Raw genomic sequence first — 22,033 nt, 5'->3', positions numbered from 1 at the left:
GGTTTCTTTTGGCTTGCTGTAACTGCTGTTTGAGTGACAAAATTTTGTCTTCTTTTCCTTTAAGCATTATTTGACCAATTCTTTGTCTAGTCTGCTGGGTCCTCATTTTCTTTGACAAATTTCTCAACAAATTTCCTGTTGTAGGTAGCCTGTGGCTCTGCTAGGTGGTACATAAGCCTTAGGTTATCTGGAGTGAAAGATCCTATAAATTTTTTGCCTCCTATTTTGACTTCTCTATCAGATATATCAGTGTCATCAATGATCCACTTAACCATGTTGTCACACAGAATAAGTTGATCTTGCGGACAAGATATACCTTCCTAGAATCTAAAGAAGACCTAATGACAAGCAAACCAACCAGAGACTATCTTTGTCTAAATATGCTTTTATAAATGAAGGAAAACAAGTGTTTTTAGGGCCTACCTTAGGTCCTACGTAAGTTTGTGGATTCCCTCACTCATTCAATCCAAATGAGCTCCTTTGTCGCAAATCTACAAACATAAAAAAGAAAACAAATTAAATAGCACCTGAAAAGCCAATGTCATAAAACATATTTAACATGAAAGTCAAGGAGTTCATGAAACAAATAACATGAGATACTTGTTGGGAAAAATGAGTTTGATTGTATTAATTCAAAAGAAGAAGAACTTTACAGCCTGTGTCTTGACACTGTACAAGCTCCTCCCAGGGTCCAGCAAGAAGTCTCCTCTACTTTGACAAGTTTCACTCACTTCCCAATGAAGCCAAAAAAGGTATGTGATCTCTCCTCTTAAGCTCAACTAGGAAGTATTAATTTCACCAGCATTTACCCTAAAACAATTTCAGCTTCTAACCTCTCTAGCAACTAGCCCGATGCCTGAATTTATAGTGCAATGGAGGGAAGTTACTAGGTCCTCCTTCAAAGGGATAAAGCCCTCCTTCAAAGGGATAGCTACTCTCATCAAGGGATTAGCTCCTTCTCTTTTGGGATGCATGAACCACCTAAGAGCGGCAAATCCATGTCAAAACTCCTTCTAGAATCATCTAGAATTAACCCAAAGTGAGTTTTTTAAAATAAACTTGCCCCTTTTTGACTTGCACAGGGGTCCCCACCCACACCTCTAGGGACAGAGCGGGAAGGTCCACAGTTTTTGTAAACAGAAGGTGCGGGACCGCAGGTAACAGTGAGAGAAAGTGTGGAACCAGAGTTTCATTGATTTTTAATGTCTTTGTCTTATTTTCAAAGCTTGACTTGAAGAGCTGAGGTCTGAGACTTGCTTGGGAGGACTGTACAAGTGATGATAGACCCATATAGACTGCAAATAATCATGGTGATGATATTTTTTGTAAAAGATTGCCCCCTAAAGTGCGAAGTCTGTAGCAGATGAGGATTTCATTTATCATTTAGGAAGAGTGAAGTACTTTATCATTTCGAGGATCGTCTTGTGGAGAGCCTGGTTGGAACCTGTAAAAACATTCAATGCAATATATATATATGAGATCATATCATCGTTGAGGTAGGCATTCCCATACTCAGATCAAAACTGACTTAAAAACTAACTACTGCTCTGATACAGGAATAATCTTGTAATACATCACAAGCATAGACTCATGTGGAGACAGTATGGGCACAACGATCTGTTTATGAATAGTCCATTATATAATGAATACAAAATTCCTCGCAGCCTGGATTGTGGAAACTAGATCCAGGGTCTTCATTTATACTTCCCAAAACAGTACAATTCTATCCATGCGAATGAATGTGTTGATGTCGAACATGGTAGAAACCACTTGATTACTAGTCAATGATGTAAATTGTTAACAAGTGTGAGAGAAACCACCAGTGATGTCAATGGCTCTCAAAGTACCCAGTACAATCCATGAAATATGAATAAATGTGTTGATGTCGAACATGTCACGGAATCCTTTGATCGAAGGTCAATGATGCAAATTGTCGTCAAAGACGAGAAACCTACCATTGAGGCATGCAGATCTCAAGGTACTGACGATTTCTAGATCATATTTCTAGATAATGAGCTGAAGTCGATAGAAAGCGATCCGTCGCAGGCAAGCCCACAACACGAAATCATAGATCAAGTTGAACAAATTTAGTTGCAAGAACTGACTCAGGGATGGTCAAGATGGATGACAGATATTTTGCAAATGAATGGCTTATTGGCAATGACCTCTTGAACACATAACGACACAACAGATGGCATGGTGACAATTGAGCCAAAGTTAATACCCAGAAACCAGCTGAATACTTTCAATGTGGTTTTATCAATTGTTAGGCAAAAGATTTCCCAACCCAGGTGAATAAAAGTGTCGTGTTCAAGAGTGGTTACAAAGTATGACAAACAGGCTCATTTTTCTCTCATTTCCCCCACCATTTGTGGCAAGTACCTCTTTATTTTTCACAAGCTTGAGGAGGATAACATTTACTTGATTATAAGCTCATCATTCGCATGAGTCCAACTTATTTTAAATTCAAACCCTAAGAAGGAGTGGTCCGTTCCTGTTTGTAATTGAACAGGACCTTTACTGTGAAATTTTAACGAGTCCAGTATAGGAGAAACTCAGCGTTTTTCAATTTTAGAGAGTCTGAAAAAACTTAAGAAAACTCTAGGGTTGACCTTTTTCGTAAATTTGTGTCTCCCAAGCCCGAAAAAGTATAAAATAATACTTGAGAGAACCGCTTGATATTTTACGACCAAGCAGTACTTTTCGTAATTAGTGCCCTTGATCTAAAAAAGTAAAAAAGCGATCAATGACACGTCATTTTATAACCAATATCAAATTTGAAACGACAAAAATCCAGCAATCTTTTCATGTTTTTACGGCTAAGTGGACCATCTTTTCATTCCATTTTAACGAGTTTAAAAGAAAAACTCGGCGATCTTTTCATGTTTCAGGAGTCAGAAAAGAGCTTAAAGGTGACTCTAAATGTTTTTCGTCGAAAATGATAGATTTTGCCTAAATAATCCATTATCCTGAACAAAAACACAAACATTACTCGTACCTGTTTGAAATGGATAAAAATGTTGCAAAAATACCTTTCCAAAGTGAAACATAAACAAATTTTCAATTTATTTACTCAAAAATCTTATAAAAAGGGCCTTCGTCAATTCATTTTTACTGTTTGAGTTTTGGGTGAGAAAATAGTGCTTTCGTTCAGAAAAATTCCCGTGAAGATTGCGGAAAAACCAACCGTCGGAATCAAAAGTCGTCTTCTCTAGGTAATCCACATCATCCTACTCTTCATTTTTAACCATTTCATTTCTTTTTTTAGGTTTTCATTTTATTTTTTGGAGGGTTTTTAGGCTTAAAACCTATGCGCGGGGGCCCGCAGGTGTACCCCTGCTGGCCAGTGGACCTTGACTTTTTCTCCATTGGGAAAAAGTCAGGGGTCCGCACCTTCCTTGTAGACAAGGTGTGGTCCCACGCACTATGTCTAACCTGGAGGGTGCGGTCCCCGCCGCAAGGGTTTTTAACCCAAAAATTCTCAAAATTGGACCAAACAAAATAATTTCTAGCATTCTAATTTATCTTTTTACTTGATGGAGAGAGTACATCATGCTATATTGGTGTGAACGAGAGCATGAGGACCTAGACACTTCCGCATGGAACCATCAACCTTTGCTTGATGCTTTGAGGGCATGCGGCTTGTACAAATTCTGGGCCATCCCTGGCATGAGGGCTCAGGTGGATTTCTTATAGTGGTTGTTTGACAGATGGAGCATACAGGACCAGTGCTTCTTCATTGGTGGCCACCAGCGCGAAATCGAGCCGACGGACATATATTTCTTGACTGGTTTGCTTAAGAGAGGCGAAGACTTGAATCTGTTTAGGGCTAGGCTGGTGGCCAGTCTGTCGATAGCCTTCAGCTAGAGTTTTGCAACAACCAGGCTAAAGAAAAAGGGATAGACATAAAAACCATATCCTGTCCTGAACTCATGGTGATCATGTTTACTATTACTAGACTTTGCGGGAGTGCCGCATTACATATTGCTACCGGATCCCAGATGCGTATGGCAGTTGATTGCTTTCGAGGCACCATCTTCAACTGGCGCGATGCTTTGTTTGCCAATGTGAAAGGCCAACTGACGAGGGCCAAGAACGGACAACTAAAGACCTTTGGTTATGGGACTTTGGTTGTGAGTTTTGGTCTGGAGAGGGCTCCCATGTTGATCCCGCAGCACCTTACTGTTGGAGTTGGGCTTCCTCAAGAGCCCAAACTGATGCGATGGGTCGCAGTTATGGCCCATCACCCGGACGAGAGGACAGAGGTTGCTCGATTCAAGCCTGAGTATTTCCAATGGTTGGAAAACTAGGTTTTTTCTATTCAGGGTTTCCCTTATGCTGGAGTAGATTTTCGTGGTGACCCAGACATGGCTCTTCCACCAAGAAAGCAGTGGAATGACTCAAGCAAAATCATTTTCAACATTTTTCCTGTTTTAATTTTTTTTATTATTTTTCCATCGTCCCAAAATTGATAGCAAAAGTTTCAAATGTAGATGTGGGTACACAGCAACCAGCCACTCTCCGACCTTACAAGAGGAAACAATCAGTTGTAGTTGCGCGAGCCCCACATGACGAATCAACAGAGGTTTTGGCCGAGTTAGAGGGTCATCTCGAGCGCTTGATAGGAGATATTCCGGAGACCAGTATAGATGACATTCCTCGTTGACTTCAGCACTATGTGATTGGGGTCCCAGGACCTTTTAGGAGGTTCCTTTGCAAGGTGGCCCGTGCAGTGGTTTCTTATCGAGATCATCACCAGTGATAGGATGATCGCCTATTGTGGGCAAATATGACATTTTTGTTTTTTTTACTTATCATTTTTGCCGATCATAAGGTGTTTTTTCAACCTGTGATCGAGGACGATGTATTTTTTGACACACTCCTATATATATATATATATATATCACTATTACCAGCTTATCTTGTAAATCATGTTATGGATTGGTTTTAAATTTACATGTATGATTATTGCAAATGTCTACTTAACATTCGAGAAGCAGTTGCATCTGCTAATGTATATAAAGATCTTGGAATATGCTGATATTCAATATAATCAAATTCACGTTCCAAGAGACGCACTCTCAAAAATAATCTTAATAACACTGGATTTCTAATGGCATACACTCTATTAAGTTGTAATACAATGAGTTTAGAATCTAACCTCACTATCAAACTTCGTATCCCCAATGAAATAGATTTAGATAATAACTGAATCACTGCACTATACTCGGCAATGTTGTTCGTTGTTTGACGGAGGCTTACCCCATGCATAGATACTAACTCGTCAGAGGGCGAATAGATAACGCAAGCTGCGGAAGAAATTTTTCGTGTATTACGACAAGCACCATCAGAGAAACCAATGTATGTTTGGAGAGGCATCTGTTAATGTATTTAAAGATCTTGGAATATGCTGATATTCAATATAATCAAATTCATGTTCCAAGAGACGCACTCTCAAAAATAATCTTAATAACACTGGATTTCTAATGGCATACACTCTATTAAGCTGTAATACAACGAGTTCAGAATCTAACCTCACTATCAAATTCTGAATCCCAAATGGAATAGATTCAGATAATAACTCAATAACTGCACTATACTCGGCAATGTTGTTCATTGTTTCACCGAGGCTTACCCCATGCATAGATAATAACACATCAAAGGGCGAATAGATAACCCAAGTTGCGGAAGAAATGTTCCATATATCACGACAAGCACCATCAGCGAAACCAATGTATGTTTGGAGAGGCATCTGCTAATGTATTTAAAGATATTGGAATATGCTGATATTCAATATAATCAAATTCACGTTCCAAGAGACGCACTCTCAAAAATAATCTTAATAACACTGGATTTCTAATGGCATACACTCTATTAAGCTGTAATACAATGAGTTCAGAATCTAACCTCACTATCAAACTCCGAATCCCAAATGAAATAGATTCAGATAATAACTCAATCACTGCACTATACTCAACAATGTTTTTCGTTGTTTGACCGAGGTTTAGCCCATGCATAGATACTAACTCGTAAGAGGGCGAATAGATAACCCAAGCTGTGGAAGAAATCTTCTATGTATTACGACAAGCACCATCAGCGAAACCAATGTATGTCTGGAGAGGCATCGACATCTGCAATATCAAGAGTAAAACCAAGATAAGCAGGAATAATAACGAAAAAAAACTCTCTAAACTAAGCACACTTTTTAAACTAAAACACACTAGCTAGAAAGAAAAGCTATCCTAACTAAAAATCTCCATATCTATTCTTTAAGCATAATACCTCTTCAAGTAAAGACAATTTCTGGGTTTACCCAAAGAGTCCCCGTCAAAGTCTACCAATTCATAGGCCCCTTTTGCTAGCTTTCGCTTGACAACATAGGGACCATGCCACATAGGAAGAAATTTTCCAGCACCTAATTTATCATTAGCTTGATCGTAAACTAAGACTAGATCTCCTTCCAAAAAATTTCGAGGGGTCATATTTCGATCATACTGAGCTTTCATATGTTTTGCGTGAGTCTCGATCGCCAATGCAGCATCACGTCGATTCTTGTCTAATTGCGCCAAGTATAACAAACACTTTTCCTCCTTGGAAGTGGTTGGAAGTAACTCGATGGCCATTTGCAGGGACGGGATTTCACATTCAATGGGTAACACAGCTTCCAGACCATAGAATAGTTGAAAAGGAGTGAACCCTGTTGATGTTTTTACTGAAGTTCGGTACACCCAAAGCGTTGAAAATAGCATGTTATTCCAATTCGACCGATGAATCCCAATGATTCGTCGAATCATGATGACTAAAACTTTGTTGATGGATTCAACCAGACCATTAGCTTCTGGATAATAAGGGGTTGAACTATCGTGACGCAAACCAAGCTGGGCTGTAAGTTTGGTCATCATAATGTTTCGAAAATGACACCCATGATCAGTGATTATCGCTTGTGGGACACCAAACCTAGCAATTATATGATTGAACATGAAAATTGCAGTTGTCTTGTCGTCTGCCTCAAATGTAGGCATCGCCTCGGCCCACTTGGTAAAATAATCTACTGCAAGGATGATATACGCATGCCCCCCAGCCGAGTGAGGGTTACATGTAATAAAATTGATACCCCATTTGGAAAAAGGACCAACGAAAATTATAGGGTGGAGAGGAGCAGGTGGAGCGCGCATGTTTCGATCAAATATTTTGCAGTTGTGGCATTTTTGGACTGCAGTAATACAATATTTAAACAAAGACAGCGAGAAGTAGCCACCGCGCAATATCTTTTGGGCTGTGGCATACCCAGACATATGGCTGCCACACACTCCAGAGTGACAGTCATTTAGAACCCCTTCAGCTTCCTCGTGAGTTAAGCAACATCGAAAAACAGAGTCTGCCCCACGGCGATAAAGAGTATCTCCAATAATCCTGTATTTTTGGGACGGGAATCGTATTTTCCGACGTTCTGACCTTGAAATTTATGGCCGAAAGGTTTGGGTCTGGAGATAAACGATGATATCCCCATACCACAGACCTAAAGTGCTGATTAGAAACAATGATTCATCCGCAATGGGCTCCTCCACCACTATTTCCGTGTCAGCACGCGGGAAGTCACACATTAACTCCGCAAAAACCAAAGATTTCTTCGACTTGGATTTCTCAAATTCCAAGTCGAACTCCTGCAAGATAACAATCCATTTAGAGTACTTGCCCCCCTAGCAATTTCTTGGTCAAAATGTAGATCATAGGGTTGCAATCCGAAATTACTGTAGTTTTACATAGTAAAATGTAGTGACGAAAATGTTGGACAACTTGAACAACTGCCAATGCCAATTTCTCCACATGTGAGTATTTTAGCTCAGTGGGATTTGAAGTTCGACTAAGGTAATATATCACATGTTCAGTACCGAATTCATCTTCCTGAACTAAGACCATTCCAATGGTGGAATAAGAGGTGGAGAGATACAAAACGTAATCCTGGTTGTAGTTGGGAGGATGCAATAACGGTGCATGGGTCAACGCATGTTTGAGTGCATCAAAAGATTTCTAAGCTATCTCATCCGAATAGAATGGAGTATTCTATTTCAACAACCCGGTAAAACCCTTTGTAACCTCGGCGTAGTCAAGAATGAATCGTCGTAAAAAGTTTTCTTTCCCTTGCAAAATTTGGAGTTGGCGAAGACTCGAAGGAGGAGGCAATTTGACAATTTCTTCGACCTTCGAGGGATCGACACGAATGCCAACTTTCAAAACTACAAACCCCAGCAATCAACCTGTTTCTATACAAAGGACACATTTGTGTGGGTTCAACCGAATCCGATAATGCCTACACCTCATAAAGATTGCTCGTAAATGGACAAGGTGATCAGCTCGATGTAATGAATGAGCAGGCAAGTCATCGAGATAGGGTTGCACGATGTGCTTGATGTCATGAAACGCATAAGACATGGCCCTTTGAAAATTTTCTCCGGCATTCTTGAGCCCAAATGGTAACTTGCAATAAGCAAATGTCCCCGATGGAAAAACGAAAGCCGTTTTTGGTTGATCGGTAGGTAGAATGTTGATTTGATTGTATACGGAAAAACCATCCATGAAGGAGAATATTTCATTGTCGTCACAATCATCAATGATTTGATCGATATAGGGAGTTGGGTAATTTTCCTTTGGACAGGCTCGATTGATGTCCCTATAATCAATACATATTCTTATTGTTCCCTGCTTTTTATTAACCAGAACAATATTCGATACCCAATCTGTTAATGGGATCATATAAATGAAACCTACTTTGAGTAATTTTTCAACTTCTACTTTAATTGCAGCAGCTTTTCTTGGTTGAATCTCACGCAAACGTTGCTGGACGGGTTTAGCGTCTGGGTAAGTCTTGATCTCATGAACAACAATCGCGGGATCAATTCCTGGCATTTCCTCATAGGACCAGGCAAACACGTCGCAAAATTCTTGAAATAGGGCCTTATATATTTGAATTCCATCATCTGCACACAAGGGACCTATATGAATGTTCTCAACAATTCCAGGCTAAACCAAAATGTCAATAAGAATAGTTTGAGAGATGTTTCCCAAATTTAACTCTGAATCTAGATGTTTCAGTGGATTTTGAGGTTCCTTGACATATTTAGTCGTAAAAATTGATGAAAAATAATTTTCAAAATGATCATTCTTGGGTAAGAACAAAGATCTATGATGGAGATCTTCCCATGGTAGATCATCTACACATAGGATTTCACGAATTTTCTCATTAGAGTGAACAAGTTGAGAAAACGTGATTAAATCCGAGCTTGATGTGAAAAGTGACTCTTCACGGACCACATTCATTAGGTCAATTTCGGTTGAAGATGGGTCGGTAAACGATTACATGGCCTCATATGCAATTTCATATGGACTCAAAGGCATGACATCACCAAATGAGTCTATCTCAGATTCAGAAGGAATGATCCAAGTATCATCATAAGCAATGGTGTCTGACGTAATCATATGAATGGTTGCAAATGAAGACGATGCGTTGATCGGAGGAAAAGGAAAATTTCCTAGTAAATCGACATCTTTGACTAGTCCTACTCCAACATCCTTATACGGGATAGTCATTTTACCAACATGCTGAATACTTTGAGAAGAGGCTGGTTCGGATGAAAAGTAAGCCAGCTGGTCTAATGTTACGATCTTTCCATTATGAGGAAACTTTATAACCCGAAAGACCGATGAAATAACCACTGTCATAACGTAAGACCAACTTCGACCCAAGAGAAGGTTGTAATCTAGAGGAGCATCAACCACCTCCACAACTAGACTAACGGTTTTTCCTTCAACCCCTACAGGCAAATCCTGTAGAATGCCAAAAGGATGAAACTCATGGCCATCAAAGGCCTTTAGAATCGTCGGGGATTGATTTAGCGAAGGAGAACCAAGTGATCTCCAACACTGTATCGACATAATACACGTTGAGGCTCCCTCATCAATCACAGTCTCATGAATAGGTCTTTTTTTTAGTGTCACTAGAATCTGGAAAGCCATTTGATGAGGCAAACACAGTGTACTATTTTCTAGATCGAAAATTATTAGGTTCAAGTCCTAAACGTCAACAGCTCCTATGGCCGACAAAAGTAATTTACGTTGTGCTGGAGATGATTCCAGCACCTCCAAAGCCAAAATTGCTGAGGGTGAAACAACTAAATCCTCAACAATGTTATAATTCTGAGAAGCTCTCACATGTGGATTGAAATCTGACTTTCAAAGTATACCCTTGGCGAGCGGTTTGATTACCAAGTCTGGATTAGGTTTCTCGATCTGTAGTGGATCGGGACCGAGAGCTGAGGTTGATGGATTAGAATGAGAAGATTCTGCTTCTTTACCATCAACAGGACTTTTACTACCATAATTTTGCAATCGAGTCACAATCCTAACATGGGACATCATCAGTATGGGTTCTTCATTGGCACTCGAGGAAGAACCTATCATCTTACTCTCTTGAGCTGGAAAAGGATCCTTAAAAACAACAGGCATTTGGGAACCTTTGACAATCTTTGAAACCTCTACACGATGAGGGTAGTCTCTTGTAAAATGTTCATCATCACAAATGAGACAAGGATAACGAGGTTTACGTTTTTCATTATTGGATTCCGATTTTTCAGGTTTCTCCTTTGAATTTTTGTATGTTTTATTCTTATTTTTTCCTTTCTTCTTCCCACCCAATTTTGATTTGGCTGTAGATGACTCTACAATGTGAATTTCGACGGAAATCTCTGCAGAAGAATCTCCTTCGGGGAATCAAGCAAGATTATGATAGGAGAAGAATTCTTGGAAGACTTCTTCTTACTTTTAGTGTTAACCGTACCAATCATACCATCGGTGGCATGAGATCCCAAAGGAGCTACACCGATTTGATTTTGCTTGGGAAGATCGAGGATTTTCTCATGTAACGTACCTGACTGAGTATAGACCTTGAGCAATTACTTGTTCCTCAGTAACAACTATAGCTTTAGCCACATCTTCAGTGATCTTTGGCAACAAAGATTTTACAAACCACTCAGAAAAGATCTGATCCGGAATAAAAACCTTCACTAAACGCCGTCGACGTCTCGACTCATGAATATGATCTGAAATGTAAGTGGACGTCGATTGTTTTAACGAAGTTAACAATTCCGTGCCATTGTCATATCTGACTGGGAACTGAAAATGAGTTAAAAATGAGGTAGCTAACTGACTAAAATTATAAAAAGTGCCTCACGGTAACTCATTGTACCACTTGGCCGCAAGACCAATTAAAGTGCGTTGGAAAAGTCGTAGATGGATTGAATCATCTGAAATGGAGTTGTACGCACACTGGAAGGTAATTAATGGGATCGTTCGTTAGGCACGACAAGTCAGGCAAGTCCAAAGTTGCGATAAACCGTAACTGACGATTAGGGTCCCTAAAACTCTAGGTCATGAGACCAGCTCCAAGAGGAGGATATCCAGGATAACTAGGAATAGGAATTGCATTTGGGATATTTTATCCTCTCGGGAAACAAGGATTAACCGGACCGTACTGGGGTTGTTGAGGTTATTGATAAGTGTACCCAGGGTACGGTTGATACTGATAAACTGGCTGCTGCACAGTAGGACTGAATTGGTACTGTCCCTGGTATGGTTGATAAGTAAATTGTGGTTGAATTGTGACAACCGTACTTGAACCAGGTTGTCCTACATGCATCTGAACCAAAGTTTGAATCGTAGATCCAGACGGTGGTAAAGATGTCTGAGGAGTAGATAAAGGAACAGTGGAAACCGGAGCTGCCGATACTCCAGAAGTAGGTGAGGTAGATTGAACAGATGTTGCGGCAGTTGTAGTAGTCGTTTGAGGTGGAGTATGAGGCGTACTAGGCCTAGGCTGAGAAACTACCAAAGGTACAAAATTTTGAATGTTAGATTGGACTGGTTGCTGGGGTGTACCAGAAACTAAGGGTTGTCTAGTTTGAGATGACAACTTTACATTTGGCTGCAACACCTGTTGAGTTTGCGATGGATCCCACACTATATTCATTCCAAGGTATGGACCCATAACAGATTGATAATATTGAGGACCATAACCAGGTTGAGGGTAGGATTGATAATTTAAAGGTACATTTCCCGTTGGAAACCTTGGTTCGAGTACTGACCTTGGGGTTGATACCCTTGAGGCACGTATTGATATTGGGGTTGACCTTGAGGTATAAATTGATACTGGGGTTGACCTTGGGGTACATATTGAGTCTGGGGTTGACCTTGAGGAACGTATTGTCCCGAAGGTATGTACTGGCCTTGAGGTTGCCCCCAGATGCGAATTTGGTACCTTGAGGTTGCCGCCCAGGCGATAATTGAGGCTGACCCCAGGCGGTAACTAGACACCTTGAGGTTGAGGATTGGGAATAGAACCTGACTTCATGAGAATGTCTTCTACGTTCAATGACTTAGTACCATTGCTTCGAGTTAATAACCCTTGGTCAATGGGTTGAGGAGATGCTACCGAAAAAGTACCAAAAAGTGACTGATACCCAGAGGGAACAGAAGGACCGTCGTACAATAAGGATTCGGGTGATTGAGTAAACATGGATGAATTTCTTGACATATTTAACGGAGGATAATAACCTGTAGGTGTTGGGTGATAAGGAACGTGGGGTGGTGAAAAACTTAACCCTGGGTTTTCTAAGAAATTATTCAAAGAAAGATACCAAGTACTGCTCCTAGGTGGACTATAAAAATTTGATTCATGCTCCCTTAGCTCAATAACAGGTTGATTTTTAGGGATAGAGATGCCTACTTCTTCTTCTGAAGTAGCAAGTTCTTCAATAGCTATATGTCCAGAAGGAAGATCTTGGGTGATTACTCTTTCTACCCTAGGTGAACCAGGACCACTAGAAGCTGGAGAAGCAAACCCCAATGTTAGAGTAGCAGCAAATTCACTTTCAGGTTCGGATATTTCAGGTTCCTCACCTATATCACTAGTAGATAAGAAGCTACTAGTAACTTCGGAAGCAGACACTAACTGCGGATTATAATCTGTTGCTAACTCTTGAAAATCAGGATGTACCACCAAAGAAGACTCTCCTTCTCCAGGTGACCCAAATCTATTGTCTCTAGGAGTTACGAGGACTTTCAAGCCTTCAAGCTGGCTCGGTGAAAACTCAGGAGGTTCGCCCCAAAGTCTATGGGACTTCCTCGATAATTCAGCCACGGTTAAAAGCTTTTAACTACTTCACATGCAAACAAAGTAAAATCTCAATGAAAACCACCTAAATCCTCTAAAGAACCAAAAAAATTTGAATCACACACCTAAAGAATCTAGGAGATCAAACACACACAAACAGTAACTTTCCGTATTGAAAGCACTAGTTGGTGATGAAATACAACGTCGCAGAGGTCAATATAGAAATGGCGGTTGGAACAGTTACCCTGACAACTTGCTTAATGAATATACTGGAAAAAGTTCCTTCACTTAACCGTCTCGAGTGAAGAGAACCCTAGAAAATCCAAGTGAGTCTAGCCGACATCTGCTCCAGGTATAGTGGGATCTTCCCACCACTGTCACCTCTGGAAGAATCCTAAAGAATATGGCCACTAAGGTTACCAACTGAAACAAATATACCTGGGTGAAAATTCTACGATCCGATATGCATGCAAGGGCAGAGTAGCAAGATCAATGCCATTGAATGCTCCTTGACATAATCCAAGGTTTACCAACAAGTGACCCCAGGCTCCTCGACAATGGTTAATCCGAGGTTTACCATTTTTAATACATTAATATCTGGCATCATTCCCAATGAGGAAGGATTGATTCCCACACTGGTTCGGACATGATCTCGTGCTTCTCTTTTAAGAGGAGCTTTCCCAGAGCATAAATGCAACAATTGGATTTCTTCCCTACCACAAGATACAGCTACTTGTTTGTTTTTACTGTCTTGGAGAGTTAATTACTCTCCTACTCCAAGACATTAGCCTAAGCTAAGTTGGTGTATTAGAGCCCCAGAAATAAAAATGTTGCTAGATGAATTTTACTTTAAGCGTTGTTTTTATAGGTTTTTGTTTAAGTCAAAAGGTGCGGAGATGAAACTTGTGGTATGAAGACTCGACTCAAAATCACTAAAAATGCACCTAAGATGATTTAAACAATCTTTGTTGTTCGATGAAATTCTAGCTAAGAAAGAGTTTGAGAATGAAAATACTTTATAAACACAAATCGTTCTTAACCAAACAAATTAAAAGAAGAGCTTTTGTCCTTTCCAATGCACTCAAAACGAGACAACTAGTTATTTCACAAAAAATTCCCTTTTTCATTTCAAAGCACTCAACCACTACAAAAAGCAAACTTTTTCCAAAAGAGATTTATTTTTATTTTTATAAAACACTCAAAACTACGAAAATGACTAACTTTGAGATCTATAAATTATAAAAACCTATTTGAATTCAAAGCCTACAAGATGTATTTTTTAAGGATGTTTTACTTAGCTAGATGTAAGCTAAGGACTAATTTATGTAGAATCACAAATCAGTCAAGAACAACCAAATTTGTTTTTTTTTTAAATGAAAATCCAAACTTTTAAACACAAGCTTTTCGAAGTTTTGTAAAGAGAAAACACAAAGTGGATTCCTCAACAAGGGGAGATTTCATAAATGGTGAGACTCATAAGAAGACTGGTAGACACCAAGGTGATCTGAGGTCCCTACAACTTCTAAGCTCAGAGCCACTACAAGACCAAAATGAAAAGCAAGCCCAACAAGCAAAACTCCTAGGAATTTCACCTAAAACCCTAACACTAATGAAATCAACCTAGGGAAAGCTTTTGATAGGTTATATGTAGGTCTGGGTAGTAGATAATAACTTCTAAACAAAAACTAAGCTGACTAACAGAGGAAATCTTAGGTTTTTCAAAATTTTGACAGGGTCCGCAGGCCCACAGTTAACATAGGTGCGGTCCCACTCTGTGCTAAAAGCAAGGGTGCGGATATGTACGCACCGTGTCAAAAGGCTAGGGTGTGGTCCTCTCCCAAAGCTATGAAAAACGAAAAATAACCCTGGATCTACAAACTCTACCCAATTTTACACATAACAAGCCAAAAACAGAAACAAAAACACAGTTTCTGAGGTCAAAGTAAAAACAAGGAAAAAATCAAGTTCCCCAGTGGAGTCGCCATTTTGTCACATGGAATAAGTCGATATTGCGGACAAGATAGACCTTCCTAGAAACTAAAGAAGACCTAATGACAAGAAAACCAACCAGACACTATCTTTCTATAAATATGCTTTTATAAACAAAGGTAAACAAGTGTTTTTAGGGCCTACCTTAGGTCCTACGCAAGTTTGTGGATGCCCTCGCTCCTTCGATCCAAATGAGCTCCTTTGTCGCGAATCTACAAACACAAACAAGAAAACAAATTAAATAGCACCTGAAAAGCCAATATCATAAAACATATTTAACATGAAAGTTAATGAGTTCATAAAACAAATAACATGAGATAGTTGTTGAGAAAAATGAGTTTGATTGTATTAATTCAAAAGAAGAAGAACTTTACAACCTGTGCCTTGACGCTGTACAAGCTCCTCCCAGGGTCAAGCAAGAAGTCTCCTCTACTTTGACAAGTTTCACTCTCTTTCGAATGAAGCCAAAAAAGGTATGTGATCTCTCCTCTTAAGCTCAACTAGGTAGTATTAATTTCACCAGCATTTACCCTAAAAAATGTTCAGCTTCTAACCTCTCTAGCAACCAGCCCAATGCCTAAATTTATAGTGCAATGGAGGGAAGTTACTAGGTCCTCCTTCAAAGCGATAATTCCTCTCATCAAGGGATTAGCGCCTTCTCTTTGGGATGCATGAACCACCTAAGAGCAACAAATCCACGTCAAAATTCCTTCTAGAATCGTCTAGAATTAACCCAAAGTGAGTTTTTTAGAATAAACTTGTGCCTTTTTGACTTTCATAGGGGTCCGCACCCACACCTTTAGGGACAGAGTGAGAAGGTGCGGGACCACAGGTAATAGTGAGAGAAAGTGTAGAACCAGAGTTTCATTGATTTTTAATGTCTTTCTCTTATTTTCAAAGCTTGACTTGAAGAGATGAGGTCTGAGACTTGCTTTGGAGGACAGTACAAGTCATGATAGACTGATACTGACTGCAAATAATCATGGGCACAATATTTTTGTGTAACACATGTCCCTATAGGGGATTATTTTTATTCGTGTGGCTATTTGGTGCAGAAATGATCATGCAAGCCCAGTTATGGAAGCATCAGAGGAATTGCACCCATCAACTGTAATTGTTATCTCAAGAATCCTTGGTTGTTCTTCCTCCAGTAACTGATACATAGCCTCCCATGTAGACATCCCTTCTTCCTTATTACATGTAGTATCCGTGAACAGAGGAGTCATTTCTCACTTCTCAGAGGCGACTGCTTTCCCTTTCTTCACCATTGCTTTTAGCATCCTGTTTTGTGGATTTTTCCTTAAAGTTTCAAGAGGAATAGTTTATCGGATAAAAATGATATTGAAAATAGGAATGAATCGATGAAGAAAAGCAGTATAGGTGATAAAGTTGTTTTATTTCAAATCACGTAGAAAGATATCAAATCATGTTAAATTCCCTTTCACACACAAATGCAATTAATTCTTCATAAATGCCCACTAATGATCCATTATCTTTTAACTTTAATGTCCATAAATATTCACATCCAAAATTGGGAAACAATCTCGTAGGGTAGTAAGCCTTTAAACTGCAATAATAGTGATTTTGCGATTGGAAAGGAAATATCGCAAATTGCTATATCGCATAATTCATTTTCGTTTAACTTACCATTTCTTGATTTTTTGTGAAATGCGAGCTGTGAGAAACAACCGTCATCACTTGTCGGGCTTCATTTTAATGAATAATGGACCTCTGCATGTGTTGGTGGAAACATTAAGAGGTGGGTCTAGGTTGAGATCGTATTTCGCAATATTTTAATATAATAGGTTGGGGCTTGTGTTGTATGACTAAAATGTGATGCGAGAAGGTTATTATACCATCGCAATTTCACAGATCACAATCCTTCAGGGTAGCCTCTTAAGGGAAATATTTTATAAACAATGATGTTGCGATGCGAGACTTTAGCTTTTTAAAGAATCTTTAAGGACTTTCTAACATTATTACCACTTTTCGAATATAGATTTGCTTTTCATGCTAAATATGAAAAAGTAGAATTTTAATCATTTTATAGGTTTTGTTTGATATCTTGGTTTATTATAAAAATAAAAGAAATACCTACATGGTAGGATTGTTTTTTTGGGTATATATATTTTTCGGAAAGGGTCCCTATTTATTAAAGTAATATTTTACTAATAACGTTAATAAATGGGGGGTTTTTGATAGGAACAAGACAACCCAACACCTATAGATACACAATGTACATCACAAGACATACATTCCACACACAATGGGAAACACCAAAAAAATCATACACCTACACCTGATATACAACACACCTCATACATCTATACTCGATATACAATGCCACACAATACATGTATGTACACCTGGTGTACAACACAAAAAAATACATGTACTAGTACAACACAAGGAATACACATGTCATGATACCATGACTATACAATGCACATACATAGTATTGCGTGCCCACAACACGTCATGTATGACATGCACATAACAACACACGTACACCAATACCATATGTACAACATGTACACAATATCATCTATACACCACACCACCTGCACAACGTGTACACAATGCCACGTGTACAATGTGTACACAATACGACAAGTACATAGTACCACATGCACGATATGTACATGACACTACATGTACACAACACCACATGGACAACATGTATACAACACTACCAGCACACAACGCCACTTGTACAACATGTACACAACACTACATGCACACAACACCATATGTACATAGCAACATGCACATAATGCCATATGTACATAGCACTACGTATACAACATTTACATAGAACCATACACAAAACTGCATATACAACATGCGCACAAAACCATATGCACACAACACCACATATCCATCATGTACATAGCGCCATCTATACCCAGCACTGCATATCCAACATTCACACAACACTATATCTACCACCCTGTGCATAACATTGCATAAACAAGATGCACAGAGTATATATATACACAACAACTCATGTACACAACATCACAGCTGCAACATGTACAACATATGCACAACAGTACTACCACACATCCAAACCACACTATCTCTACCAGGTAACATTTCTTCTAGTGTCTCTCTTCCATCCATCCTTATCTTAGCATGTCACAGGCCACACAGATTCCATTCTACTAATGCATCCCTCAAGTTACCTGCCATAGAATAGACATAATATAATCACACAATATCAAATCATAGCCACATGATACCGACCTCATATATTTGTCAGGAATACTCTTCCCACTAGATTCCTCATAAACTAGGAATCTCTTCATGCCATTCACTTGCATAAGAAACCATTGCTCTACACGAACAGTCCCTGACAACCCTTGTTATACAGTGATATAGATACATAGATACATACATATATAATCATTAGCACAAAACAATCATAGTCTTGTCAAACAACAACACACACACACACACACAGATATATATATATATATATATATATATATATATATATATTAGTGTTAATAATCATGATCCATGAAGACCCTGTCAGACATGACATACATACACACCTACATGTATACATATATAAACATTAACATAATCATCATCATAACATAATTACCATATAACATAAGGTCTAGGTTAATAGAACTTCCATATTTTTGCACAACATTTACAACATTGAGAACCATCGTTCCCACCTTAGTCAAACCATATTGAACCTCAGGTCCATTTAATTTACCTTTTCGGTTTACCCTTCTCATGTTCGTATTTCCACCGTCCATTTACCATAATGGACCCAACCAGTCCTACCGACTTTCATAGTCTTAGCTTCTACTACACTTACCGATGTCCCAAACTTCATTTGAATCTTACAATACCTTTCGGGTACCACACATCTCTCCGAGAGCTCCATTAACTTTCCGCTTTCCCAACCAATTCCCAAGACTCAAATCATAAAAGCAAATACAAGAAAAAAACAAGAAGAAAGCCATGAAAAACAAGAACAGTATGACACCATAAACAAAGTGCCATGATCATGTACAAGACAAAATGAAATTGCAAATCAAGCGCAAGAAAATCACAAAAGACGAAAAGCACAAGACTAACAAGAGACACCATGAATCACTCCTCATGGTTCCTAGTGATGCCAAAGTGAAGCTCAACCAGAGCCTTCTTCAAGATTTCATGGCAGTTTCTTTTCCATGCAATTCCCTGCATCATACTTCCATAAACACATAAATGTCAAGGCATAAATAAATATAACAATACACGAGTTACCTTACCTTGTTGTGCCAAGCACTTTTCTTGCAACTGAACATATCCACTCCATCTCTCAAGGGACTCCAATTCCCTTGAAAACTCGACATGAAACTAGAGACTAGCTAACATACATGTCAAGTACATGTTCATGACTATAGCACATATCCACATAATGTCAGAAAAAATCAAGTTTAAGAAGACTTCTTGTATGCAAGGCACTCATTCGTTTGGAATTAGGGTTTCCAAACACAACCAAAGGAATTCTTACTCAATTCCTTTTCTTTACCCTTTTAATTGGCTGCAATCGAGGCTTATTATGTACTGTTACATCACCCAACTATTAGTTATATAAACACATCAACTATTGCCTTGTCATGCTAATATCAAGCATGTTTCTTGCAACTACTCCCACATCTCAACCACATGTTCCAAATATCTGGACAATCATATCTATCAATTTGAAATCAAATTTTACAAATAATCATGTCATAACCCATAGTCAACTCATAGTCATTAGACATAATGTTACAACTCTAAACTACATTCAAGTACATATCAATTGTGTCAACACATATATTCGTATAATCATCTTAAAACAATACCATTTGAACACATAATAATATTATGTAATTCATCAAATGTTCCACCAACTTGCAAACATACCATGTTAAATAAATCAACTAGATGACATAATCAAACCATCAAGCATCAAATATACAACATAAGCGAGCTCATATCTTAATGTATCTCGGGGGAGGTTATCTTGTCTACACAATCAATCTAGATTAGCATGATATAACTTCACAACGTATCAACTCAACCCCAAATAGGATCATGATACCCATAATAGTCACTAAATACCATATTCACATCATAAACTCATAAAGAATAGTCATTCATGCATAGCAATCACATATGTACGATCAATTCAAATTAGTACAACACAATGTCACAATAAGTTGACTCATACCTGAAAGTTGTAACCCTATCCATATGAATAGGCCAAACTAGGTTAACACAATACATATAACATCAAGATCTCCAATGCAATGAACATAACCATCACGCAAATGACCAACCCAAATTACAACATCAAGATTTCAATGAAATAACACTAATCATCAAGTTAATAGCATATACCAAAGATAAGCTATATATCATGCTCATCAACAACATATAGCCAAACCATCAAGTTATCTAACACAAAACAACAATAGAAATGCATAAAAATACATGTTACCATCATTCTTGACTGTCTGACACATGTGCATATGACTATGTTAATCAACTATCATTTATCATGTATGTAACCATAACATCAAAAGACATGTACTTAAACCTAATGCATATAACAATCCTCAACTTACTTACCTCCATTCCCAACATGAAAACATGTATGATGATATGTTATTATCCCAAAGTCTAATGTTGGAACCTCATTATGATGATATGCATCTCGTACTCAATCACAGCCAACAAATTAGCATCATAACAACCAATAGCATCATGATGTCCAAAATTTCATACCATGACTTCACAAGGCATGTTTGAGCTACTTTACATGCATAACTATAACCAAGGCCATACATGCATAACGAATGCATATAGACATATAACACATGAGTAGAAAAACTCTATACACATAATTCTAGCTATACTCCAGTCATCAATGCATGACCATATCAACTACAAAAACCATGACCTCATGCATGAAAACAAAAATCGCATTACGCCATTGTACACATTTCCTCATACAACCATCCATGTGCATAAGTATGCCTAATCAATTACACATACACATGAACACATGTAGTTGAGCATAAATGAACAAATATCGTAACCAACCTATAAGACTGATACATGTAATCAAACATACAAGAACGGAACCTACCACACAAGGATGTAATCAAGCGACATATAACAATATATAACCATTCATATACTCATGACGATTCATTCCACCAAAATCAACATATAATTCCTCATGAAAAACTCAAGTTTCACATGACGACATCACTGCAACCATGATCGACATCATGCAAATGCAACAAGCACATGGAATGCAAGTGTAAGGGACACACATACAATTGACATGCATGCATGACCAACACACACCACACATCCAGTCAGAGGAGTGAGGCCACTATAATATGATTTGACCTCCTAAGTCATGTTAAGGAAGTGGAACTGACGTAAAAGGACCATATAGACATTCACCATCATCTTCATGACCCTCGTGAACCAATCCAGCAGTTGAGGAAACTTTCCCTTGGGTCTCAGTAAAAATTTGGTCAAATTAATGCTTAGTCTCTATCATGCTATGGAATGATAGCGTTGGGAAACCCAGAGGTTCTCTCAAAACATTTCCTGCCAGCGTCTAGAGACTAAATTTGTCAGTGCTATACCAATGTCCCTAGGATTTCAACCATTGTTTCAGCCCCAAAGCCCAAGTTACTACACATAATTTCATGATACCTTCGTAACAGTAAAATAACATGCAAACAATAGTACTAAAGAAAATACTAGCTTAAGACCTTGACTGGACCCCTACTAGCCATGACAAGCATTTCATCAAACATATCACGAATATGTAAACTACAAGTGTCAATAATATATCTGAGCGTAGGG

Source organism: Pinus tabuliformis, chromosome 9 (assembly GCF_031772625.1).
Source record: "Pinus tabuliformis cultivar Carrire ecotype Pingquan chromosome 9, CPIR1, whole genome shotgun sequence".
Classification (NCBI taxonomy): domain Eukaryota; kingdom Viridiplantae; phylum Streptophyta; class Pinopsida; order Pinales; family Pinaceae; genus Pinus; species Pinus tabuliformis.
The sequence above is the reverse complement of the archived record's forward strand: the minus strand, read 5'-3'. Positions refer to the sequence as shown.